The sequence below is a fragment of the Triturus cristatus genome, chromosome 6 (genome assembly GCF_964204655.1).
Source record: "Triturus cristatus chromosome 6, aTriCri1.1, whole genome shotgun sequence".
Taxonomy (NCBI): Eukaryota; Metazoa; Chordata; class Amphibia; order Caudata; family Salamandridae; genus Triturus; species Triturus cristatus.
The window spans coordinates 1,764,129,978-1,764,155,186 of NC_140589.1; the positions used below are offsets into that span (position 1 = coordinate 1,764,129,978).

The 25,209-nt window shown below is 52.7% G+C and overlaps 1 long non-coding RNA gene across 1 annotated transcript; it reads right to left on the minus strand.

Moving 5' to 3' along the window:
• Positions 1–296: 296 nt before the first annotated feature.
• On the minus strand, positions 297–25,209 carry LOC146821950 (uncharacterized). The gene is made up of 3 exons (XR_014962793.1): positions 25,117–25,209; positions 24,928–25,016; positions 297–352 (listed from the first exon to the last, which is right to left on the minus strand). It is a non-coding gene; the product is annotated as an uncharacterized LOC146821950 (long non-coding RNA).

Genomic DNA, 25,209 nt, shown 5'->3' on the forward strand with positions numbered 1-25,209 from the left:
TTTTTTATTATTTATAGAAAAATAATTATTTTCTTCTTATATTAATCTTTTTATAATTTTGACTTATTTTTCTCATCCATAAACAATTGAATGTTTATACAAATTAAGTTTAAACATAAATCTTTTCAATGCATGGATAAATTGACATTACAATTCACATTACACTAATTTGATCACAATGTAATGTGAGATGAACAATTCTAGCAGCATACTATATTTTTCACGTGTTATTAGACCACAATTTACAATAAAATCACACTCATGTAAAATCAAGCACTGTCAGTGATTTGAGGAATACCACCAACGCGTTTCGGAAAATGCCTTCTTCAGGATTTTTCTTTGCCAGTGAATACTAAAATTAAAAAATAAAAATTAAATACAAACACCGGTTGTCATCCAGAGTTAATTTACGCCAGTTCAAAATGCTTATAGATTATATATACATAGAACAAACACTTGATAATCCTAAAAAGAGGTCTAGGATAATTAAAATCGAACAACACTGTACACCGCCATTGTAGATGATGTAACGATACATTTTCTCATATAGAGAAGTCTGATGATATATATTCATATCTGCACTGTTTCCAGTGTTGATTCAGGACAGAAATCAAGGAATCTATTGTGAATTAACTTGCTAAATTCTTATCTAAAGTAACCTTAACCCTAATTTGAATATTTGTTCACAATAACTTGCCACTTATTAAATTATAGGTTGACAACTCGATTTAATTATAGACTATAGAGCAGTTCCTGTCTATATTGTCCATATATCATTTGGATCTAATACTATGGTGCAGATTCCGATCCTGTAAAACCCGGGTACGAATGGTCGTACGGAGCGTTTTCTCTGTACCACTCGTACCCGGGAAATCCTCCTTACAAACCAGCAAGTACGAATCGTACAGAAATACCATTTCCATACGATTTGTGCAAAAGTACGTGCGGCGAAAAAATACCCACAATTCCGATCCGGGACATCGCGTACGTGACGTCCAGACGGAGTCAGGCAGCGTTTTACGGACCAGCAAATACGATTCGTGCCTACGTCACTCCGCACGGACCATTTTTTACGGCAGCCAAAAACTGCCGGGAAATTGAGGACGAAGCGAAGAAGGAGCACCGGTACGCGACGGACAGCCATGGACCCCATCCTACGTGTCATCCCGGCCCTCCTAGCCTTCGACGTGGTGCACAGAAACCCACGCAAGTGCGGCAGAAGGTCAGAACAACACCCAGGGGCAAAGGGGGGGGGGGCATTGGCAGGAAACATAACCCCCACCCAAGTTAAATTGTAAATATGTCCTGTACATACATGACCTCCTGGCTCTGGTCACTTCAGGGGGGGCGTGTCCACCACTCCCTATGTACCGTCACAACAGAAGTGGACGTGGACGCGTACCCATCACCACAACAATGGTGGTACGGGCCGTACCCACGCCCCCACAGCGTGGGTACGGCGCGTACACCTCCATCACCACCCCAATGGTGGTGTACGCGCCGTACCCACGCCCCCACAGCGTGGGTACAGCGCGTACACCTCCATCACCACAACAATGGTGCTACGGGCCGTACCATGCCCCCACAGTTTGGGTACGGCGCGTACACCTCCATCACCACTCCAATGGTGGTACGGGCCGTACCCACGCCCCCACAGCGTGGGTACGGCGCGTACACCTCCATCACCACAACAATGGTGGTACGGGCCGTACCCACGCCCCCACAGCGTGGGTATGGCTCGTACCACCATTTGAGTGGTGATGGAGGGGTACGCGTCCTACCCACGCCCTCAGAGCATGGGTACGGCCTGTAGCACCATTGGAGTGGTGATGGAGGGGTACGCGCCGTACCCACGCCCTCAGAACATGGGTATGGCCCATACACCCTATGAATGCGAGGTTAGGGTCCGTCCCACCCATACCCCTACGACACCAGTACAGAATGGATACAAGGCGTACACACACCACGAATGAGGGCATAAGGCCTGGTGCAGCATATAAGCAGTATATTGGTGTGTGTGTATGCACAGGACAGCAGTGTACTGAACAAAGGGGACGGGTTGGTGGGTGGGTGTTTGGCTGCAGAGGACTCCCAGCAGTGGACAGAGACATGGGGGTGGGTGCCCAGGACTCCCAGCAGTGGACAGAGACATGGGGGAGGGTGCAGAGGCCTCCCAGCAGTGCCCAGACATATGAGGGGTGGGTGCAGAGAACTCCCAGCAGTGCCCAGACATATGAGGGGTGGGTGCATATCACTCCCAGCAGTGCCCAGACATATGAGGGGTGGGTGCATATCACTCCCAGCAGTGCCCAGACATATGAGGGGTGGGTGCAGAGGCCTCCCAGCAGTGCCCAGACATATGAGGTGTGGGTGCAGAGGACTCCCAGCAGTGCCCAGACATATGAGGGGTGGGTGCATATCACTCCCAGCAGTGCCCAGACATATGAGGGGTGGGTGCAGAGGCCTCCCAGCAGTGCCCAGACATATGAGGGGTGGGTGCATATCACTCCCAGCAGTGCCCAGACATATGAGGGGTGGGTGCAGAGGACTCCCAGCAGTGTCCAGACATATGAGGGGTAGGTGCATATCACTCCCAGCAGTGCCCAGACATATGAGGGGTGGGTGCAGAGGCCTCCCAGCAGTGCCCAGACATATGAGGGGTGGGTGCAGAGGCCTCCCAGCAGTGCCCAGACATATGAGGGGTGGGTGAATATCACTCCCAGCAGTGCCCAGACATATGAGGGGTGGTTGCAGAGGCCTCCCAGCAGTGCCCAGACATATGAGGGGTGGGTGAATATCACTCCCAGCAGTGCCCAGACATATGAGGGGTGGGTGCAGAGGCCTCCCAGCAGTGCCCAGACATATGAGGGGTGGGTGCAGAGGACTCCCAGCAGTGCCCAGACATATGAGGGGTGTGTGCATATCACTCCCAGCAGTGCCCAGACATATGAGGGGTGGGTGCAGAGGACTCCCAGCAGTGCCCTGACATATGAGGGGTGGGTGCATCATCCTCAGATGATCACAACTCCATGGGTCCATGAACGCATCCCCAATGTGCGACTATGTTGAGAGTGCCATATCAACACATCACTGACAGCAGTGTCCCACTCCCATGAGGATGGATGTCATTCCCCCACTACATGACACACCACATGTGGGTGCGATTACAAATGACACATGCATATCCACCCCTGGCGGATGCAGCACAATACACACACTGAGATCATGTCCAGTGGCGGCTGGTGACATTTGAAAGTGGTGAGGGGTAAAATTATTGTCCTAATGCTGCGCAACGAGCGAGCGTTGTGAGGGGGGGAGGGCGCATACTGATTATTATGTAATAGAAGCTCTGTAATTTACAGCACTAAAAACGGCAAACAGTAGTAGACTGTAGCATAGAAAAACATGCAGATTTGACTGTAACCAAATGTCAGCAGTGTTAAGTATTGTCGTAATATATAGGAATATGTGAAAGTGTGCGCTGTCCCCTCACCCAGCAAAACTTATGTTTGCATTTCACAATGTGTTGCCTGAAGCTTGGACGCCTCTAAAGCACCGAACAAAAACTATAACGTGAAAAGAAAAGAAATATGTCAAACTAAGAGCCTGACTTTGCGTCTCCAGTTCAGTAAATGAATTACACACTGTCTGTGAATGCCAGGCTCCCTCTGCTTTTTTTCGTAAATTGTTTTCAGCACCTGTCTCACCAACAAGAACGAGGGAGGAAAATAGTTGCGGCCTCGGTGCACCCACGGCTGCGGGCATGCAGTGAGATTACAAATTGGAACTAGCGAGCACAAGTTAGGGAATCCTACACCAAGGAAGGCTGCGCGGGCCAAATTCTACAGTTGACACGAACACTCCCTCCTTCTGCTTTACACCTTATATACAGTACTATCACTCATGTAAAACATACGAAAACTAAAAATGTCACTGCGGCGAAGACTATGCAATCAAAACTACATGTCCACAGACAACCAACCAAGGGCAGGTCAAACGTCAAGCACAAGGCGACATGCAGCCTCAGCACAACATGAAAACACCATTAGCCAAGTCTGGCTGCCTCTGTGGGACGTGCCCCTCGAAGCCTGCGCTGAAAATAGATAATGATACGAAAGCGATGAGTTCGGTAAGCAGTCATTTCCTCCCGCTACGCCTCCCACTTTTCCTTTTACTTGGGAATTTTATTGTGATGTGCTTATAGGTTTATGGTGTAGCTACAGTTGGGACAATGGGGCGATATCCCAAATTAATGCCCTGCTATTAATTGGATAATCTGAAGGACGACCTCTGTAACTCCCTAAATCTGGCAATACTAAAAGATGTGTACAGTCGCGGCTCGCGGGGGGGGGGGGCCCACGGTTGGGGGGAATTAAATATTTAAAAAAAAACTTACCTCACAGCCGGTCCACGGGTCCAGCACCAGGATTGGCTGAGGGCACAGCTTACGCTATGCCCGCCTCCTGCCCATTAGGAGACCGAGGGGCTCCTAATGGGCATGCGCAAGGCAGTAAAAACACAAGTACGCATGACTGGGCACGGGCTAAAAATTAATCTCCATGCCCACTCATGCGCACTTGTGCTGCCTTTCCCTGGCTTGTGACAATGCATGTCAGTCAACATGACGCCGGACCGCCCACGGTCCGACGTCATGCTGACTGACATGCATTGTCAGTTAGTTCTCCCACCCTCGGCGTCTCTGAACTTAAGAAAACTAAGTTCAGAGACACCGAGGGAGCTGCGGGCGCGGGCGGGTGCGCGGGGTGGGGGGGCTCCGCCCCAACGCCCCAATGGACGATCCGCGCCTGATCATGTCACAAGACTGTATAGTTATGTGAAACCCACTAAACTAAGAGAGCCAAAGGGAACACACACTGTCACGCACATTCCAGGACTGATAGGAATGTACAGGTGCTGACACAGCCACCAAGTTGTTGTCTCCCATGGAAGGAATAGGGTGGGCATCCCACAGATACAATGCCCACAATTGTCAGTCAGGTGACCAAATACCCTGCAGAACAAGTACCATATGTGTGCTAGGCTGGGAGTACGCACATGCATAGAGCGGAAAAGGGAACATTTCCCCATGGAGGCATGGCAACATACTCTATACACAAGTACAGTGACTACCAAGGATGGTACAGACGATGCAGCCGGACACATTGCTGAGCAGGCATGGACATAGTTGAAGGGATCCATCAGCCACCAAGGGAATGTAGACACAGGTCAGCACAACAATGGTGCAACTCCCTGCAGGGAAGATGTCAGGTGCCACAGAGGAAGGAACACTCCTTGGGACAATGTCTCAAAACACAAAGAGCATACACGACCAAAGAATCATTGCAGAGACCTTGTGATGCCACGCAGATACCAGGGTCCACCCCATGAGCAGCAGACTACTACATTTCCCAGATACCCAACACATGATCACCACCCCAACTCATGGAGCATCAGCACCAACATCAATACCTGAAAAGCAATTGTGTGCAAAGTAAAAACAAAATGCTTTATTCAGCATAAAAACAAAAAGTAGAAAAGGACACTATTTACAAAGGCCATAGGCCAGTCCAGACACGAAGTCGCGGCTCACGGGGGGGGGGGGGGGGTCGCGGGCCACGCACGGGGGGAAGGGAATGAAATATTTTTTTAAAAACTTACCTCACAGCCGGTCCACGGGTCCACGCCACCTCTCAGACCTCTGATCCCCTGGGCGCCTTCACTAACGGTACTGGAGGGGCCTGCCAACCCCTCTCAGCCAATCCTGGCGCTGCCAGCAGCACCAGGATTGGCTGAGGGCACAGCTTACGCTACGCCCGCCGCCTGCCCATTAGGAGTCCGAGGGGCTCCTAATGGGCATGCGCAAGGCAGTAAAAACACAAGTACGCATGACTGGGCACGGGCTAAAAATTAATCTCCATGCCCACTCATGCGCACTTGTGCTGCCTTTCCCTGGCTTGTGACAATGCATGTCAGTCAACATGACGCCGGACCGCCCACGGTCCGACGTCATGCTGACTGACATGCATTGTCAGTTAGTTCTCCCCACCCTCGGCGTCTCTGAACTTAAGTAAACTAAGTTCAGAGACACCGAGGGAGCTGCGGGCGCGGGCGGGTGCGCGGGGTGGGGGGGCTCCGCCCCAACGCCCCAATGGACGATCCGCGCCTGATCATGTCACAAGACTGTATAGTTATGTGAAACCCACTAAACTAAGAGAGCCAAAGGGAACACACACTGTCACGCACATTCCAGGACTGATAGGCATGTACAGGTGCTGGCACAGCCACCAAGTTGTTGTCTCCCATGGAAGGAATAGGGTGGACTTCCCACAGATACAATGCCCACAATTGTCAGTCAGGTGACCAAATACCCTGCAGAACAAGTACCACATGTGTGCTAGGCTGGGGGTACACACATGCATAGTGCGGAAAAGGGACCATTTCCCCATGGAGGCATGGCAACATACTCTATACACAAGTACAGTGACTACCAAGGATGGCACAGACGATGCAGCCGGACACATTGCTGAGCAGACATGGACATAGTTGAAGGGATCCATCAGCCACCAAGGGAATGTAGACACAGGTCAGCACAACAATGGTGCAACTCACTGAAGGGAAGATGTCAGGTGCCACAGAGGAAGGAACACTCCTTGGGACAATGTCTCAAAACACAAAGAGCATACACGACCAAAGAATCATTGCAGAGACCTTGTGATGCCACGCAGATACCAGGGTCCACCCCATGAGCAGCAGACTACTACATTTCCCAGATACCCAACACATGATCACCACCCCAACTCATGGAGCATCAGCACCAACATCAATACCTGAAAAGCAATTGTGTGCAAAGTAAAAACAAAATGCTTTATTCAGCATGAAAACAAAAAGTAGAAAAGGACACTATTTACAAAGGCCATAGGCCAGTCCAGACACGAAGTCCTGGGAGGGGACACATGGCCACGCGTCTCCCCTAGCTTGCCTGCACATTAGATACCTCTGGTTGATCGACTGGAGAGGGGGCATCATGTGGGGAAGGACCAGACACCGCAGGGACAGGAGGGGGTAGGGCAGGTGTTGGGGGTGCAGGGACGGACGACTCCACCACAGGGGGTGGGACAGCGCCAAAGGTGGAGGTCAGTATTGCGCTGCACACGTCCGCAAGCTCTTGCAGCGTCTCCCCTGCACCCGAAGGAACCACAGGCCCCAAGGAGGGGGGGGGGGGGGTCGGAGGGATGGGTTGCAACGCTACTGGGGGAGGTGGTGGACAGGGGGGGGGACTCAACTCCCCTACCCGTGGAGTGCCTTGCCCGTTTGCGCGCAGGTGAAACAGTGGGGCTAAGGCCCAGCACAGCCAAGTAGGTCTCCTTCTCAGACTGTGGGGCAGGGGAGCCGAGGGGAGTGATATTGGAGGGACTGGGGAGTGAGGCATGCGGACTCCGACTGTGGCTGCATGTCTGCCTGTGTGCCCTAGACCCAGTGGGTGTGCCTTCTTCCCCCTGAGTGTGCGTGACAGGAGGTGTGCGCTTGCCCTTCCCTGTTGGTGAGCTGCCTGTGTCTGGTGTGGTGCCTGCCTGGGAAGGTGTGTGTGTGCTTGGGACATGGATGGGAGTGGGAAGTGTGGATGGCGCAGGGGTAGGTGGGGGAGCAAGTGCTGCAGGACACTCACTGCTGCCGTCAGTGACGAGTCCATGGACCTCAGCAACATCCGTTGGTCAGACATCGCTGATGACATGCCCTCCATGTACGACACCAGCAGTCTGGTGTGGCCATGGAGGACAGTCAGGATCGATGTCTGCCCAACCTGCAACTGCTGCTGAATGTCCACAGACTCGGCATTGAGGGCAGCAGGGGAGACAGGGGCAGGGGGTGCGGTGCCTGGCACGAAGGAGACACGTTGTTGCCCTACACGGACAGAAGGGACCCGAGCAACTGGGAGGGCGGTGATGGGAATGGAGGGGGCAGTGACAGTTGTAGTGCTGCTGCCAGCTGTTGGAGCAGCCTCCGCCCCCTCAGGGAGTTCAGCCTCGGACCCGTCTGCGTCGTAGTCGGTGGTGGTACTACCCAGGTCCTCCGCCGCACTCCCCTCGCCCTCCGTGCCACTTGATGCTGCCGACTTGCCAGGAGTGGTGGCACTGGTGCTGGATCCCTCCTCCACGTCCGTGCAGGTGTCTCCCTCGGTGTCCCCAGATGATGCTGTGGGCAAGGTGAAGAGACAGGAAATAATCAGTCACCTGTGTACATCTGACACATGAGTCCAAACTAAATAGGTCACAGTGCATATCATGAAAAGCATCATGAGGAACATCTAGAATACCCAGCACATATGTAAGCCCTGCACTCCCCAGTTGGTTCACCCAACATGCCCCCTGAAATAATGAAAATCAGGACACCACAGCAAATAACTGGATATCCAAATATACAGAGAAGCTAGTGTCTGTGAACAGTGGAGCATAGGCAGACCATGACGGCATGCCACCTCCTGGTCACTGTGAACAAAATAGTATTGGTGCACCCAATGCCAAATAACAGACGCCAATGCTGAAGGGGTCCCCACACTCATAGACCTGTGAGTACTGTAGAAAAGCAAAAGTAATACTATCTGGTCCATTGGGAAGCACAAAACTTTACACAATTGACATATTTGGAATGTGTGAATGTCCCACCTGTGGAACAGAACACACATGTGCATGAATATCAGAAGTCACACAAGGAGGTGCACACAAAACTACATTCACACAGTCATTGTATGAGCTGCCCGCCTAATGCCAAGAAGCCAATGTTAAGAAGAAATGTGGTATCAGGAAGTACATATACATGGCACCACGGTGGTCGGGATGACTTTACACCAGTAAGTTGGCATCAGCAACAACCAAGGACTAACCCAAATGCTAACACACTGTGGGAACATGGATATGTATAATTCCTAAACAAATTTTGGACAGAAATGTGCCCATGTTCTAATTGTGCCAGCGTGTTCCACAAAAGTGTAAAAGTGGTACTTGTGCACTCCCTTGGGAGACATCTGTCATGCAGGCACATCATTGTCCTTCACAAAAATCAAAGTGAAGCATATAAACTATTGGGACATGTTGACAAGTGTAGTGAGTGCCAGGGCACATGACTTCTTGAATAACAACTTAAAACATGCCACCTGTCACATGGCCATCCGTACCATGATGACACAGTTGGCAACACATCTGACACACTACCTGTCATGTGGAGTGGCACACATGTCCAGACACAGGACAATGCATTAGCAAATGGCCCTGAAATTGTGTTGGAATAAGGAGCACCTGCACTGAGGAGACACCCTGATGTGAACGAAGAATGTCCACACAGATGTCAGCACACACAGACCAAACCACATAGCATCTGGAGCACACACCCGTGTCAATAATGGATGAGCAGGAAACATGTTTTTTTAACTTGTGACACATGCTGCAAAGCGCAAACATGACACCCTGCACAACATGCCTGGGTCACTGCACGTTGAGTGCCTGTCCAGACAATCATCACACACTGGTCAGACCTGGCAAGGAGACACAAGGTTTTGACATGTAGTCCTTGCCCGCAAAAACACCCCATACCTGAGACAATGTGATTGAGACAGTTCAAGAAGTGACACTTCTCAATCTGGGTTGACTAAAAAGTGCATCAGGAAATCCTAAATGTACTCCACATCACCTTGTGAGGCTGTGACAAAAGACCTCAACAGATTGTTGTACATAGACACACAGGCACTAGCCAGTGTGAGGATGCAGAAGCAAAATGGGGTCAGCCTGTACAATGGGCACATGTAGCGCACACTAGATAAATACAAATGAGGCCAGGGAACAATGCCACAGAGGCAAAACTATGCTGAACACATTGAGAATGGGCACAGTGTTGGATAACACACATGATACTGAGGCAAGGGTGTCTTAGGGTACTGTAGTGGGCACACTGCTCCATGGTCCTGGAATTATCTGACTGTAACATGAGCTACCGTCCCGGCACTATATATATCTCCCACTCATGCACATCATGTCTGAGGCCACAACATCGGTCATGCATGCTGCAAGTCTGTTCATTTGAACACTCACACTCCTATGTTGAGGCTCAGCATCAGTGCCAACTGATATGGACCCCCAAATGACTGAACAGGACAGGGCACAGGCAAGGTAACAACACATGTCTCCGACCCCACCCCCACATGATGCAGACAGCAATGTGCACTTGGATTAACTGCCAGCTTAGATGACCATGTGCAATAGTGATTACACACAGACCAGGGAACACATGTCAAGGAGGGGAAAGGAGGAAGAACAGCAGCTGATGACTTTCGGGAACAGAAAATGCAATGCACATATTAACCCTGGCAGTGTATCCATGCGACTGAGCACTTCCAAAAGCTGGTGACACACAACAAACACACATGTACCTACCCCCTTGCTGCTGCTGCTTCGCCTGTAACCGCCTATCCATGTCAGGGAAGACCACCGCCCGGACACGCTTCATTTGGTGGGTCAGGCGCCCGCGGTTCTTGCCTTCTGGTGAGTCCCCCAGCAGGACCGGGGCGATCCTCCTGGTCCAGCACCGGATGTCCTGCCAGCGTTTCCTCACCTGTGCCAGGCGCCGACTGCGACCCTCCACGGAGATCACGGCCCTGACGGCCCGCTTCCATATCTTCCCCTTCTCGTAGGCGGTTACCTGTGAGGATGCCAAAGTGAGAATAGATCACTACACCTGCTCCATGTCACAGAGACACACATTAGAACATCTTTGATTTGTTGAACAGGGCATAGTATGCTGCAAAATAATAGCACCTTTGTCATAGGGACATTGGCCTCTGTGTAAGGCCCAATGCACTACATGGCATTGGAAGTACACAGGTGGCATGAGGGGTGCGACACACTACCTGATCATGGCACACACTGTACATCACAAGCAACACAAAGCTGATGGCTAGCACCTCCAAGCAGTCACATGCCCCAGGCCACTGACCCAACATCAGCAGACTACACAGACACACACAGGCATAGATCATTCACCTGCCAGTGGCAACAGCCGATTCAAACCTCACTCTGAACATGTGCCACTTGCCTGTGGGGTGTCACAGGCGTGGGGTTAGCCCAGCAAGTCAGACACACAGCACGGATCACTTCTCACATCAGATGGGTAGAGCTGTTGCCTCCTCCATGCAGCTGTGGTGCAACACTCCACATAGACACTCACCCACATGACAAGGAACATTCACACACATCAATGTCCAGATCATTTGGACACTCTCACCACAGCTCCACTCAACTCACACACATCTGTGGGTACAGTCACCTGTCACACGGGGGGAACACTGAATCACCTCAGGACTATAGAACAAGAAGGGCCAAGAGGATTAGCTATGCTGAATGTGCCATGTAGCATGCAGTGAATGTCACAGTAAGCACAATGCAAGTGAGGAGTGCACACATGAACCACATCATGCTCTGCATGACAGACATGAGCCAGTCCCCCCCCCCGGGACCCACTTTAAACAACATTTCATGTCTGTCACACCTGGATACAATGCCAGAAGTGCCAGTCACAAAAAGAAGGGGCACAGTCAAAGGTAGCGGAGTCAGCACTCACCTGCTCCCCTGGTCTCCCATACAGGCTGGTGTACTGTGGGAGGATGACATCCAGCAATGCCTCATTCTCCTCCTGGGTGAATGGCTGGGCCCTCTCCACAGTCCGCGACATGGTGCCAGAGGAATCACAAGCAGCAGCAGTGGTGTTGAATCAAAGGTTGTGCAGGCAAATGCCCTCTCATGGGTTCTGGCTGACTTATATCTGCCTTGCTGGGCTATTTCAGTAACAGGAGTAGAGAGTGATTGGTCAGACTCATTTGCATCCTACGTTTCCTCCAATCCCTTTAAACATACACCAGTGACAGCATTAGCATTTTTTCAAATTTGCAGCATCATGTCAAGTCAACAACCACTTTGCAACAATGTGTAATGTGGCCAACTGCTTTTTCCAGGCCACATGATGGAAAAATGTGATCTTTAAACTGGTTATCCATGACAACCAGCATGCATGTAGGCCCTAATACTTGTCCCTTATGTGTCCCCATTGTAATTTTCAAATCCCCACACAGGTACGGTGCGTTTCACACGTACCCCGAGGGCACCACTACTCTAGTGATACGGCCCGTACCCGCGTGTGTACGGCCCGTAGCACTATGGTAGTGTTGGCGTAGGCGTACGCCATAGTGCTACGGGCCGTACACACGCGGGTACGGCCCGTAGCACTATGGAGTACGCCTACGCCAACACTACCATAGTGCTACGGGCCCTACACACGCGTGTACGGGCCGTATCTCTATGGCGTACACCTACAGCGACACTCCCATAGGGATAGGACCAGTGTGTACACGTACGTGTGTACGGTCCGTACACACACGCGTACTCCTACCCAAACCCCATATAGTGATACGACCGTACACACACCCTCAGAGCGTGTGTACGGTGTGTTTCACAGCTTACACTGGTGATAGGAGGCGCACAGGAAAGGAATGGAGGTGTCTGACTCACACAAGGATGGACATCAAGTCATTGTCAGTGCAGTCCTTCATGCGTAGGGCCTAGGTGTGTCAGGCAGTGAAGTGGCACATGTCTCCTCATGTTTTAACCCAATAGTTGTGTGATGGCCTGTGTACACATGTCATGTGTGATGGGCACTATGTGGCGCACTTCCCCTTCACACCTTTTACATGTGTGCATGTAGTTCAAACTTGTCAAGCACTGCATCACTGGCATGGCACAGTCACCAACACCCGCAACTGTCCCCTGATGCCAGGTACACCGATGATGACACCTGACATCTCACTACCAGCGTGCCACGATGTGACTATGTCATGTGTGTGTCATGTGTTCCCATGATCTTGCTGTTGGTGTTCCGTCAACGGCATCTGCTGTAGCTGCATCCAACATGTGTCTGTGTGTAGATGCCCATGTCACACTATTACGCACACCAGGACACATGTGGAATAACACGTAACGTGTGTCTGTATGCATCGAACAGGGACTTGCGAGCTTAGGACATATCTGCGTAGTCTCAATGTCTGTGTGATCATTTTTGACATGTACCCCTTCATGGCAAGGTGTGTGGTCTGTCCTTTTTCCATGACATGTGACCTGTGCGTCTAGCTTGCCGGCAGCTGTCTGTATGAGATAACATCCTTCAAATGCACATATGTGGATGTATGTCACTTCTGTAATGTGTCTGGCTGTTCACTCACACTGGCCCACAGCTACTTTCATGGCATGTCATGTAGACCTTGACAATCCACGTTTGTAGCTGGCTCTTGGTAGGAGTATCACCTGGCTGGCATACGTGTGCAGGATGTATTGCACAGGCCAGACTCTGTATGTAGCATATGTGTATTAGCTGTTGAACATGTGCTCAGTTCATTGACATTGGTGTAGTAATGTACTCAATCTTGGTAATTCCTTCCAAATTTCTGCAGGGCACCGCCTCTCCCCCGACCAATGCCAGACTTGGCTGCCATGAGGGAACGTGACTGCATACGCCGCTACAGATTCCCCCAACAGTTAATTGAGGACCTGACAAACAGGCAGGCACCACACCTCCAACCGCGACACAGTTATCCGACTGTGCTGACCCCAAGATGAAGGTGATGTCAGCCCTACATTTCTTTGCCACCGGTACGTTTCAATTCACCATAGCTGATGTGGGTGGCATGTCCCAGACCATGTTCAGCCGTGTCCTGCATGATGTTTTAGAAGCCATGTTGGAGCACCTGGATGAATTCATCCATTTTCCAACTCGTGAGCAGTTGACAGGTATCAAGGGTGAGTTCTATGCCTTGGGGGGGATGCCCCATGTAATTGGGTCCATTGATGGGACACATGTGGCTTTGGTAGCACCACAGGCACAGGAGGTAGCCTATAGAAACCGTAAACATTATTACTCCATTAATGCCCTTGTGGTGTGTCTTGCTAACATGCTGATTTCCCATGTCTGTGCACGTTTTCCAGGGTCAGCACACGATGCCTACATCATGAGGTGTAGCAGGGTGCCAGATATGATGCTGCAGCTGCACAACGAACGAGCATGTCTTGTTGGTGGGTAGACTCTGTTTGTCCAGTATTCAGCGGTATCTTGGTATGTGACGGCATCTCCTGACCCACTTCTTTACATGATGTTTCCCTGTAGGGGAATCTGGCTATCCCAACATGCCATGGCTGGTGACGCCTCTCCGCAACCCGAGAACAGCTGCAGCTCACCGTTACAACAACGCCCATGGGCAGACCAGGCGAATGATTGAGAGGACGTTTGGCCTCCTGAAGAGCCGATTCCGTTGCCTCCACAAGACCGGCGGGTCCCTCCCATATGCACCGGTGAAGGTCTGCAAAATCTTCCTCGTGTGCTGCATGCTGCACAACATGGCAGTGGAGAAAGCTGTGCCACTGAGCAGGAACACCCACCCGTGGAGGATGACGGCCTTGGTCACGAGGCAAGTGAGGAGGAGGAGGAGGAGGAGGAGGAGGACATCCGGAGTCAGCTCATACGCAACTTCTTCTCATAATGGTGAGTCCCTGGGTCTGAGTGTGCACGCTTGGAGCCTTGTGTGGCATGTGTTGCAATGTGTGTGTCCAGCTAACTGTATGCTAAGTGACTTTGAGGTGTGTGCTGATGTGTCACTCGAGTGCTGATGTCATTCCACACATTTTAGCTGACACACTCAATTGACAACTAGCATGGTGTCAACCTTATTCATGTAGAGTACATGACCTTGCATGCTGATGACTATGTTTTTCCTGACTTCTTGTGTGTCTCTCATTCCCAGGTAGTTGCGCATGCTGTCTGCTCATGGCATCGTTGTGCTCCTGCTATTCCTCATGAGTAATGCAACGTATGCTGAATCAGCGTTACATGCACGGACATGGTGAAAAGTCTCCTTTGGGTAAGGATTGCAGCAAGGCTTTTTGGGTGTGGTAGTTGTTTGTAATGTGGGGGCACTGCTCCTGTGCAGGTTTTGTTACTACGCATACATGTTGACTCACCATGGGGCACATGACATGTAGCATGACTCACATGAATTGATAGTCACACTTCGGACAGTCATCTGTTATGGGATTGTGGTTTTTGATGAAGGCATCAATGTGTGTAGAACTTCCCTCGGAAACATACGGGAGGCTACGGGTGGACATATTGCAGGACATCCCCATAAGAGGCTCAATGGGGAATTGCAGCCTCTCCGTGTGCAGCAGGGGATGTTTGGCTCACCCCCTTCACTTGTGCGCCACTCCCATGGATTTACAGCATCTGTGGTGCGAAGGGGGTGTCCAGTGTAGGTCCCACATGTTAATCCAAAAGACCTGTGAGTCTGTTAATATTGATGCATTTCCATAGGTGTGAGCCTGAGTGATAAAGGTGTTCCTCAGCCTCCAAGGTGCCTCATCTCTGTCAATGCAGGTCTCTTGCCACTGTGTATGCGCCATCTCTGGCATGGTTGTCAAGGATTGTGCATATGAGTCTATGTGTAGATTAGCAACCTGCATGCTGTTCTACATGTATTTGATTCTCTATTGTGCCTGAAGTCCATGGCTGTGTATGTGTTTTGGTATGTTGGTCCCCACAACGGGCCGTCAACACCTTCTGGGGTGTGTTTCCTGTGCGCAGCTTGGCCTTCAGTTTCATGATCCGGTGTCAGTCATCTTTGGGGATTGTGCATCCTTTGTCTCTGGGTGTGCCATTGAAAACCGGTCACTCTTCCTTGACATACACCTGTTGCAGTAGTCCTTTCTGACATCCTAGTCTTTGTGTGGAAATTGTGGCATAGTTCCCAGGACATGCCGCCTGCTGTTGCAGCCACTGCAGCAAGGGCACATGAAGTTTCCTGATTTGGCAACACACACACATCAAAGATGCTCCTCGCTTCCTCCATCAACTCATTCATTTGGCTGTCATCAGCTTGTCTGTGCCACAGTTGCGGCCACGCGGTGCCAAAGGCTGGACCGTCTGCACATGCAACGTGCACATTGCACGAGCCTCGTGTCCTTGCATGACCCACATCACACTAGAGTCTGATGTTGCAGCCACCCTCCAAGCAATGTCCATCCACACATCTTCCGCCAGCTCTCAGGCATACACTGAGCGCACACACAACACCTTTGCATGATGAGCGTGCAACTCCAACTGCCTACACAGCGCTGCCACGCCTTCCAGGCCCTGTCACACCCACCAGGTCATGTCCCTCCTACTCCCCACCGGCTCTGTACCCCGGCAATGCCATGGGAGTGGGACTCAAGGCTTCTGCATGTAGTATGCTGTCGTTGTGAGGCACATGGCACAGGTATCATCTCTCAGCGTGTCAATCTACAATGTGTCCAGGACCCCCCTCTCCACCATCACATGCGCACACAACCTCATCATCAACTCGTATGCCATTGACAGCCAGGTGCTCCTCACCCTCACCAAGGACGCAGACATTGCCAGTTCCAATATTCTAGATTGCATAAGATCCATTGATGAATGGCAGAACAGCAGCCACCTGAGGCTGGACTTGTACAGGACTGAGGTCAACATCTGAGGATTGTCCCCTTACAGCTGGGTCAACTGCTTGTGTCCCACCCGCAGAAGCCCCGCACAAGCACCCAGTGTCCATGCACACAAGATGTGCATCATGGATTGCTTGCTCACATTTGCCATGGTAATCACCAGCATCTGTGCCTCAGACTGCAACACCCTCTGCATTATGCACATGATCTCCAGATAGATCCACTCCAAGGAAAGACGGACCACCCCCAGGTCCACGACAACATCCGTGTCAAATACTGCCCTGCCCTCTACGGGGCAGCCACATCCAAACTCCCAGGACACTTGTCCACATCCAGGCTGCATCTGCACACCTCAGCTGCAACATCCCGCGCCCCAGCCACAACACCGTCCAGCAGAGATAGCTGCAATGGATCACTGTGTGCTGCAGGATGACCTTCAGACTCCCCACCCACACTCAGGAGGCAGGCCACAACCCCGACCCAACACCAACCTTGTACCACTGTCATCCGAGAACCCGTAGTGCCATCTCCGTGCATCCAACCTTGACCTGGCCACCATTCTTCAGATCCACCGTACTCCAGCATGCAGGACATAGTTCTCCCACCTGGGAACACATACCTGGGACTCTCTCTCCGGGAACCTCCGAATGAGGCATGACCTCTACGCCTTAATGATACTCTTCCAAATAGGTCTGTCGGCACAGTATTGCATGCACCCCCTCAGCAGCTTGAGGCCATCACAGGTGAGTATTGCGCTGCTTCTTGGAATTTCCCGCCGCTCCCTCCCTGCGGCCCCGCCCTCCTGTGATTCTATTCGCCGCCCCGCTCCCACCACCCAGCTGCTCCTCCCTCCCGGCTCCTTACTTATTGACGCCCCTAGAGCGACCGCGCAGCGGACGCGCGCAGCGGGAGCGCCGATTGAGCGCCGAAGGTTCGCCAAAGGTAAGCCCGTCTGCGCCCGTCCGCGCCTGGACCGCGCCCAGCGCCAGACCCCCTGGTCCTCGCCCTCGCCAGCACACCCTGCACATCTACGACCCCAAAACCCTCCACGCACTCAACGCCGGCCAAAACACCGCCTGCTACCGAACCACCCCGAGACGCACCCACAGACCCTTCACCTGCCTGACCTGCCGCTTCACCGGCCTCCGACCCAACACCGCACCTGCTAAACCGAGCCCCAGCAACAAACACCTGATGTGCATCCTGCTCAACACCCGCTCCGTTCACGGGCATGCCGTCGAACTCTGGAACCTCCTTGACTCGACAGCACCAGACATCGCCTTCCTGACGGAAACCTGGATGAACGCCTCCTCAGCGCCCGACGTCGCCATCGCCGTCCCGGAAGGCTACAAAATCACCAGGAAGGACCGCGTCAACCAGACAGGAGGAGGCATCGCCATCATCCACAAGAACACCATCCGCATCACGACCAACTCCGATGACACCTTCACCTCCGCCGAACACCTCCACTTCCAGATACACACCGACCCCAAGACCACGCTCAGAGGCACCCTCGTCTACAGACCACCGGGACCATGCACACAGTTCAGCGAAGACATCACAGACTTCGTCAGCCCGCACGCCATCAATTCCACCGACTACATCCTCCTGGGGGACCTCAACTTCCACCTGGAGGACAACAAGGACCGCAACACCATTGCTCTGATGGACAACCTGGCCAACCTCGGACTCAAGCAACTGGTAACCACCCCCACCCACTACGCCGGCCACACGCTTGACCCAGTCTTCTCATCCAGCAAATACATCACCTTCAGCCACTCCACCAATCTCCAGTGGAATGACCACAGCTGCGTCCACTTCAGCTTCAGGAAAACGACGACCCACCACCACCCTCAACAAGCCCCCCGCAGGAGCTGGAACAAGATCACCGGCGACCAGCTCACCACCTTCCTCAGCCAGAACCCCCCCACCAGCTCAACAGACCCCAACGAAGCCGCCAACAACCTCACACAGTGGATCACCAACTGCGCAGACGCCCTCGCACCACTGAAGAAGAACCCCCCCAGCAGACGCGGCAGCAAGAAAGCCTCCTGGTTCACCGACGAGCTCATCACCTCCAAGAAGAACTGCCGCTCCCTGGAGAACACCTGGCGCACCAACCAGACTACAGACAACATGACGGCCCTCAAACACGCCATCCGCAAACACCACCAACTGATCCGCGCCACAAAGAAGACAGCCTTCAAGGAATGACTGGACAACAACACCCACAACAGCAAGGAACTCTTCAGCATCGTCAAAGAGCTCTCCAACCCCGACGCCGGAAACAATGACATCACTCCCTCGCAAGACCTCTGCGACTCCCTCACAGCCTTCTTCCACGACAAGATCGCCAACATTCACAACAGCTTCGGCCCACCAACCACGAACCCAACCACCGAACCGATGCCCCCCACCGCCACCCTCCGCACCTGGACCCCAGTCAGCACCGAAGACACAACACGCACAATGAACACCATCCACTCCGGATCCCCTACGGACCCCTGCCCACACCACATCTTCAACACGGCCGACCACATCATCGCACCCCACCTCCGCGACATCATCAACGCCTCCTTCAACACCGCCACCTTCCCGGAGTGCTGGAAACATGCCGAGATCAGTGCCCTGCTGAAGAAACCAACTGCAGACCCCTCCGACCTCAAGAACTACTGCCCCATCTCGCTCCTCCCGTTTCCTGCCAAAGTCATCGAGAAGACCGTCAACAGACAGCTAGCCGCCTTCCTCGAGACCAACGGATCCCTCGACCACTCGCAATCCGGCTTCCGAGCCAACCACAGCACGGAGACCGCCCTCATCGCAGCCACAGATGACATCAGATCCCTAATGAACAACGGGGAAACTGCGGCCCTCATCCTCCTGGACCTCTCCGCAGCGTTCGACACTGTCTGCCACCGCACCCTGGTACAGCGCCTGCACAACACCGGCATCCAGGAGAAGGCCCTGGAGTGGATCACCTCATTCCTCGCCGGAAGAACCCAGAGAGTCCGCCTCCCCCCGTTCCGGTCAGCGGCCATCGAAGTCATCTGCGGCGTTCCACAAGGGTCATCGCTCAGCCCCACCCTCTTCAACGTCTACATGAGCCCCCTCGCAACCATCGCACGTCAACACAATCTCAAGATCATCACCTACGCCGACGACACCCAGCTGATCCTCTCCCTCACCAGCGACCCGGACGCCGCCAGAGCCAGCCTACATGAAGGGATGAAAGACGTCGCCGAATGGATGAAGAACAGCCGCCTGAAACTGAACTCAGACAAGACGGAGGTCCTCATCCTGGGATCATCACCCTCCGCCTGGGACGACTCCTGGTGGCCCCCCGCCCTGGGAGCCACCCCCAAGCCAACGGACCACGCACGCAACCTAGGCTTCATCCTGGACTCCTCCCTCTCGATGACCAGACAAGTCAACGCCGTCTCGTCTTCATGCTTCAACACCCTGCGCATGCTTCGAAAGATCTTCCGGTGGATCCCCACCGAGACCAGGAAGACGGTCACCCAGGCCCTCGTCACCAGTCGGCTGGACTACGGGAACGCCCTCTACGCCGGCACCGCCGCCAAACTCCAGAAGAAACTCCAACGGATCCAGAACGCCTCAGCACGACTCATCCTGGACATCCCCCGACACAGCCACATCTCCGGACACCTGAGAGACCTGCACTGGCTCCCCGTCAACAAAAGAATCATGTTCCGACTCCTCACCCACGCACACAAGGCCCTCCATGACCTGGGCCCCAAGTTCCTCAACAGCCGCCTGACCTTCCACAAGCCCACCCGCCAGCTCCGCTCCGCCAGCCTCGCTCTCGCCACCGTCCCCCGCATCCGCAGAGCCACCGCCGGAGGAAGATCCTTCTCCTACCTGGCAGCCAAGACATGGAACTCCCTCCCCATCCACCTCCGGACAACGCAAGACCATCTCACCTTCAGGAAGCAACTCAAGACCTGGCTGTTCGAGCAGTAGCGTTCCCCCCCCCCCCCCCAGCGCCTTGAGACCCTCCGGGTGAGCAGTGCGCTATACAAATGCCTATGATTGATTGATTGATGTCTGCATTGAATGATACATTGTGACCCATGTGTGTCCTGTACCAGACTCCGATCCCAGGGTATGGATGTGTGGAGTTATTTCAACACTCAGGCATAGTTTGACATTTACACACACATATGTTGGGGAATAATGCCAAATGACAGCAACATCTCATGACAAAATAAAGTATTTATTTTTGGTGGGGTAAGTCTTTTGGTAGATGAAGTAAGGTGCTCTACCGGGTGCATAGAATCCAAAGTTCACAGGGGGAGATGGCATCCTTGTCAGTTGGAGCCATCAGAGTCCAGACCACAGTGTTGGTCATCATTGGTCAGACTGTGACCAGCAAGTCCATGTGGCAGAGAATGTCATTGGGTGAGGTGGTGCTGTTGCGCCAGAGGGCCAGGTGCAAGGCCAGGTGACCTGGAAGATGTGGATGGTCCGCTGACTCTCACGGTCTTTTCCGTGGACGACCCACCTTCCTGGGAGGACCCTCAGATGCAGGCCTTGACAATGTCTGTGATGCTCCGTCGGACGAATCCTCCTCCTCTTCCCTCCCTGTGGCTGGTGGTGGTCTTCGCCTGGTGGCACAGGGAGGGTTGCCCATGTTGTCGGCGATCCGACGGAGTGAACGGCTCATGTCCGTTTGCACTGCCAGGAGCTCAGCCAGTCTTGCCTCCATCCGTCCTTGGTGTTGTTGTTGACTGGCATGTTGCTCGGCCTGCAGGTTCTTCATCTTGTCGAGGGTCCCCTTCATCTCTGTGAGGCTCGATACTACCTGGCTGATGCCCCTGGTGTCACGCCGGTATGTGTCCAGGATGTGGCGTATGTGTGACATACCGGTTCCCTCAGCTGCCTGGTCAGGTTCTCGCCTCCGCCTGCCTCCACTCCCACCACCCCTGCCCACACGAGCCTGGCATGCCGTTGTGGGAACATCGAGTCTACGGGACCCCTGAGGGATGGCATTAGCTGGGTTGTCTGCCTCCTCCTGGGTGCCCAGAGAACCTTGTCCCTCCTGGTCAGACTGGCTGTGTTGGTCAGTTGTCTCCTGGGATGTGGCAGGAATGGGGGTGGGGTTTGGCACAGATGTACCTGATGCAGGTGCTGCAGGGGCTTGGGCACCAGAGGGGCTAGGTTGGTTGGGGTCATCCACGGAGTGGTGAGAGTCGTCGCTGCCGGTGGGATCATCTTCATGCTGAGCCTGGGACTGTGATTGTTTCCCCCCATTGTTGGGGGGAGGTCGATGACATTGCCCTGTGTGTGAGAGAGAGACAATGTTAATGCTGTTTCATGCCACATCCATGTTTCATACATATTCAAGTTGTCACAGTTCCCCCAGGTAGTTGGATGTGCCTAGCATTCGTCTCAATGTACACTTGGGGATGGGTATGTTGCAGGGGACAGATTGATATGTTCTCCTGAGTGTTTGACCAGTAGATTTTGGGCTAGGATGCTTATTTGGCTATGGATTGGTCTTGTAGTGTCACATGTCCATTGTGGGAGTGGGTAGATCCGTTGCCTGCCCCGGGGGTGTGTGCTTGTGTGAGGGGGGGTATGACCGGGCCTGCTGTTGTGTGTAGTGTGATTTGTCATTGGGTCTCCCAGGTGATGTGTCTGTCCCCTCATGGTGCATGCTGGCATGACAGTGAGTGTGAGTTCCTGTGCTAGATATCTGAGCTTGTGGAGTTGGTGTTTGAGTGTACAGTGGTCACAGGAGGGCCTTGTGCTGCATACAGCAGGGCCAAGTGTCAGCTACCTTGTCAGTACTTTGCCAGTCCCTGTGCATTGGGCATGGTGCATGGGTATGTACCTAGGCCATATGGGCTGAGGGCATTGGTGTCTGCTTCTGAGTTGCACAATGTGTTGTGTGAGCCCCACCCTCCCAGCATCCCGGACATCCAGTCTTGGGTTTGTGGTTGGTGTGGCCAGGGACATGGCATTGCCTTTATTTGTGAATGGGGTATGGAGACGTTAGTGGCATGAGCGTGGTTTTTGAGTGTGGTTGTGTGCGGTCAGGGCTTGGGGGAAGTTGCGTGCATTTGGTGTGTTTGTGGTGTGGATGGCATTCCCCCCATGTTACGTGAGTTGTTTGTGTACTCACCAGGCTCTGCGACTCCTTCGACTCCATGTACTCCCACCGGCGGAAGCATGGCCATCACCTTCTCCTCCCAGGGATGGTAATGTACGGGTCTGCGGGGCAGCCCACCTCCAGTGATGTTACTCTGGGCGTATTCCTCGTTCATTTTCCTCTTGACTACCCTGCGCAGATCGTACCACCTGGCTTGGCATTCATGCCTGGTCCTTCGGATGGGCGCAACAGCATTCACCTTATCGACAATCCTCTGCCACAGGCTTGTTTTTTGGGCTATGCTGGTCTGTCTGACCAATGTTCCAAACAGCTGTGGCTCTACTCTGATGACATCGTTGACGAGGAGGTTCAGCTCCGCCCTTGTGAACTTTGGATTCTTGTCTGTGGGCATGGTGTGGGGTGTGGGTGTGGATGGTTGTGGGTGTGTGGGTGTGAATGTGACAGTGTGTGTGTGAATGTGAAGAGGGGGTGTTTGTGAATGAGGTTGTGTGAAGGTGTGTAAGTTAAGGTGTAGTTAAGATGTAAGTAAGGTGCAGTTGTTTGTCTGTGGGGTCTGTCAGCAGTGAGTCTGTTGCAAAGGCTCATGGGTTGTGTGTGTGGGCCCTTTTTATTGGTCCATTTGTGGGTGTGGCTGGGTTTGAATTTGTGGTGGGTGTGTTATAAGAGGTGGTTGTGATTTAGGGCCTCTGTTTGCCTGTTTGGATGTGCCAGGTCAGTCATAGAGATGTATTTTGTCATGTGTTTTGTGGTGTTGTGCGAGTCGAATTGACCCTCCTTGTGCTGTTTTACAGTGTCCTGGTTCTGTACGAGTCTTTTTCGCGTAGGTAAGGTCCGTACATACGCGATGCTGGGTGAGGTTGCTGGGGTACGTTGTTGGGGTACGGTGCGTACAGGTACGGGGCTGGGGTACAAGCCTGGGGTGCATCGCGTACAGGTGGGGGGCTGTGCTACGGTGTTGGGGTACGGTGCATACAGGTGGGGGGCTGTGCTACGGTGTTGGGGTACGGTGCGTACAGGTGCAGGGATGTGCTACTGTGTTGGGGTACGGTGCGTACAGGTGCGGGGATGTGCTACGGTGTTGGGGTACGATGCGTACTGGTGCGGGGATGTGCTACGGTGTTGGGGTACGGGCCATACAGGTGCGGGGATGTGCTAGGGTGTTGGGGTACGGTGCGTACAGGTGCGGGCTGTGCTACGGTGTTGGGGTACGGTGCGTACAGGTGCGGGGATGTGCTAGGGTGTTGGGGTACGGTGCGTACAGGTGTGGGGCTGTGCTACGGTGTTGGGGTACGGTGCGTAGAGGTACGGGGCTGGGCTACAGTGTTGGGGTACGGTGCGTACAGGTACGGGGCTGGGAGACGGGCCTGGGGTGCGGCGTGTACAGGTGGGGGCTGGGGTACAGTCCTGGGGTACGGGGCATACAGGTGCGGGGCTGGGAGATGGGCCTGGGGTGTGGCACGTACAGGTGGGGGGCTGGGGTACGGTCCTGGGGTACGGGGCGTACAGGTGCGGGGCTGGGAGACGGGCCTGGGGTGCGGCACGTACAGGTGCGGGGCTGTGCTACGGTGTTGGGGTATGGTGCGGAGGGGGGTACGGTCTTGACATACAGGGGTACGGTGCTGACATGTGCGGGGTGAGGGGGGGCTGTACGACTCGTATCCGGGCACAAGTTTACCCGTGTACATGTGTGCTACAGCGTTTGCTCCATACGGGGCCTTTTACATGCGGTTGTGTATTCGGACGGGCGGTACGGATCGTACTTGCGCGCTCGGACTTCTGTTTTACGATTTGCACGTAAAAATGTCCGGCTCCCTATCGGACACTTTTCCCGACACTATTCGGACGTAAAAATTTACGGCTCCCTCTCGGACCATTTTCCCGACGCAATTCATATGTATTTTTCACGTACGAATCGTACTTCGCAGTTTGTACGGTACTTGTATGATTCGTACGTGAAAATATACGGATACGAGTTGTACGCACATTTTTTAACCCGGATCGGAATTGGCACCTCTATGTTATATTTGGATATAAATCTCTATATTTCCTTATGATCACATTTGTGAGATACCTGTTACTAGATGTTGGTATATCTTCCAAGATTTCTCTGTTTCTCAAGATATATTAATGAATCCAACGTATTTCTTTATCTGGAAGGTATAAGATACAGTCTATAAAAATCTGTTATCTGAGACTATCACACTACCGCACTAATGATAAATACTCTCACTATTGTCCTTTTATACTTACTTAAAGATGCTTATTTTATGCCCTCTGTTGGATCATCTTGTCTCATTTGTAGATATCGCCAACATATAATGTCTATATATGTGTCTCTCCTAAAATAATAATAAATTAACAATTAATTAACTGATTTTTGATCCTCATGATTTACTACGATAAGAACTATGGGTATTATACTAGTTCATTTATACCCACCTAACTTGTATAGGAACTTTTCAGAGTATGGTGATTATTCATTACTGTGTGTTCCAAATAAGTTAATCTGTTTGGCAACCTTGTAAAGTCCTA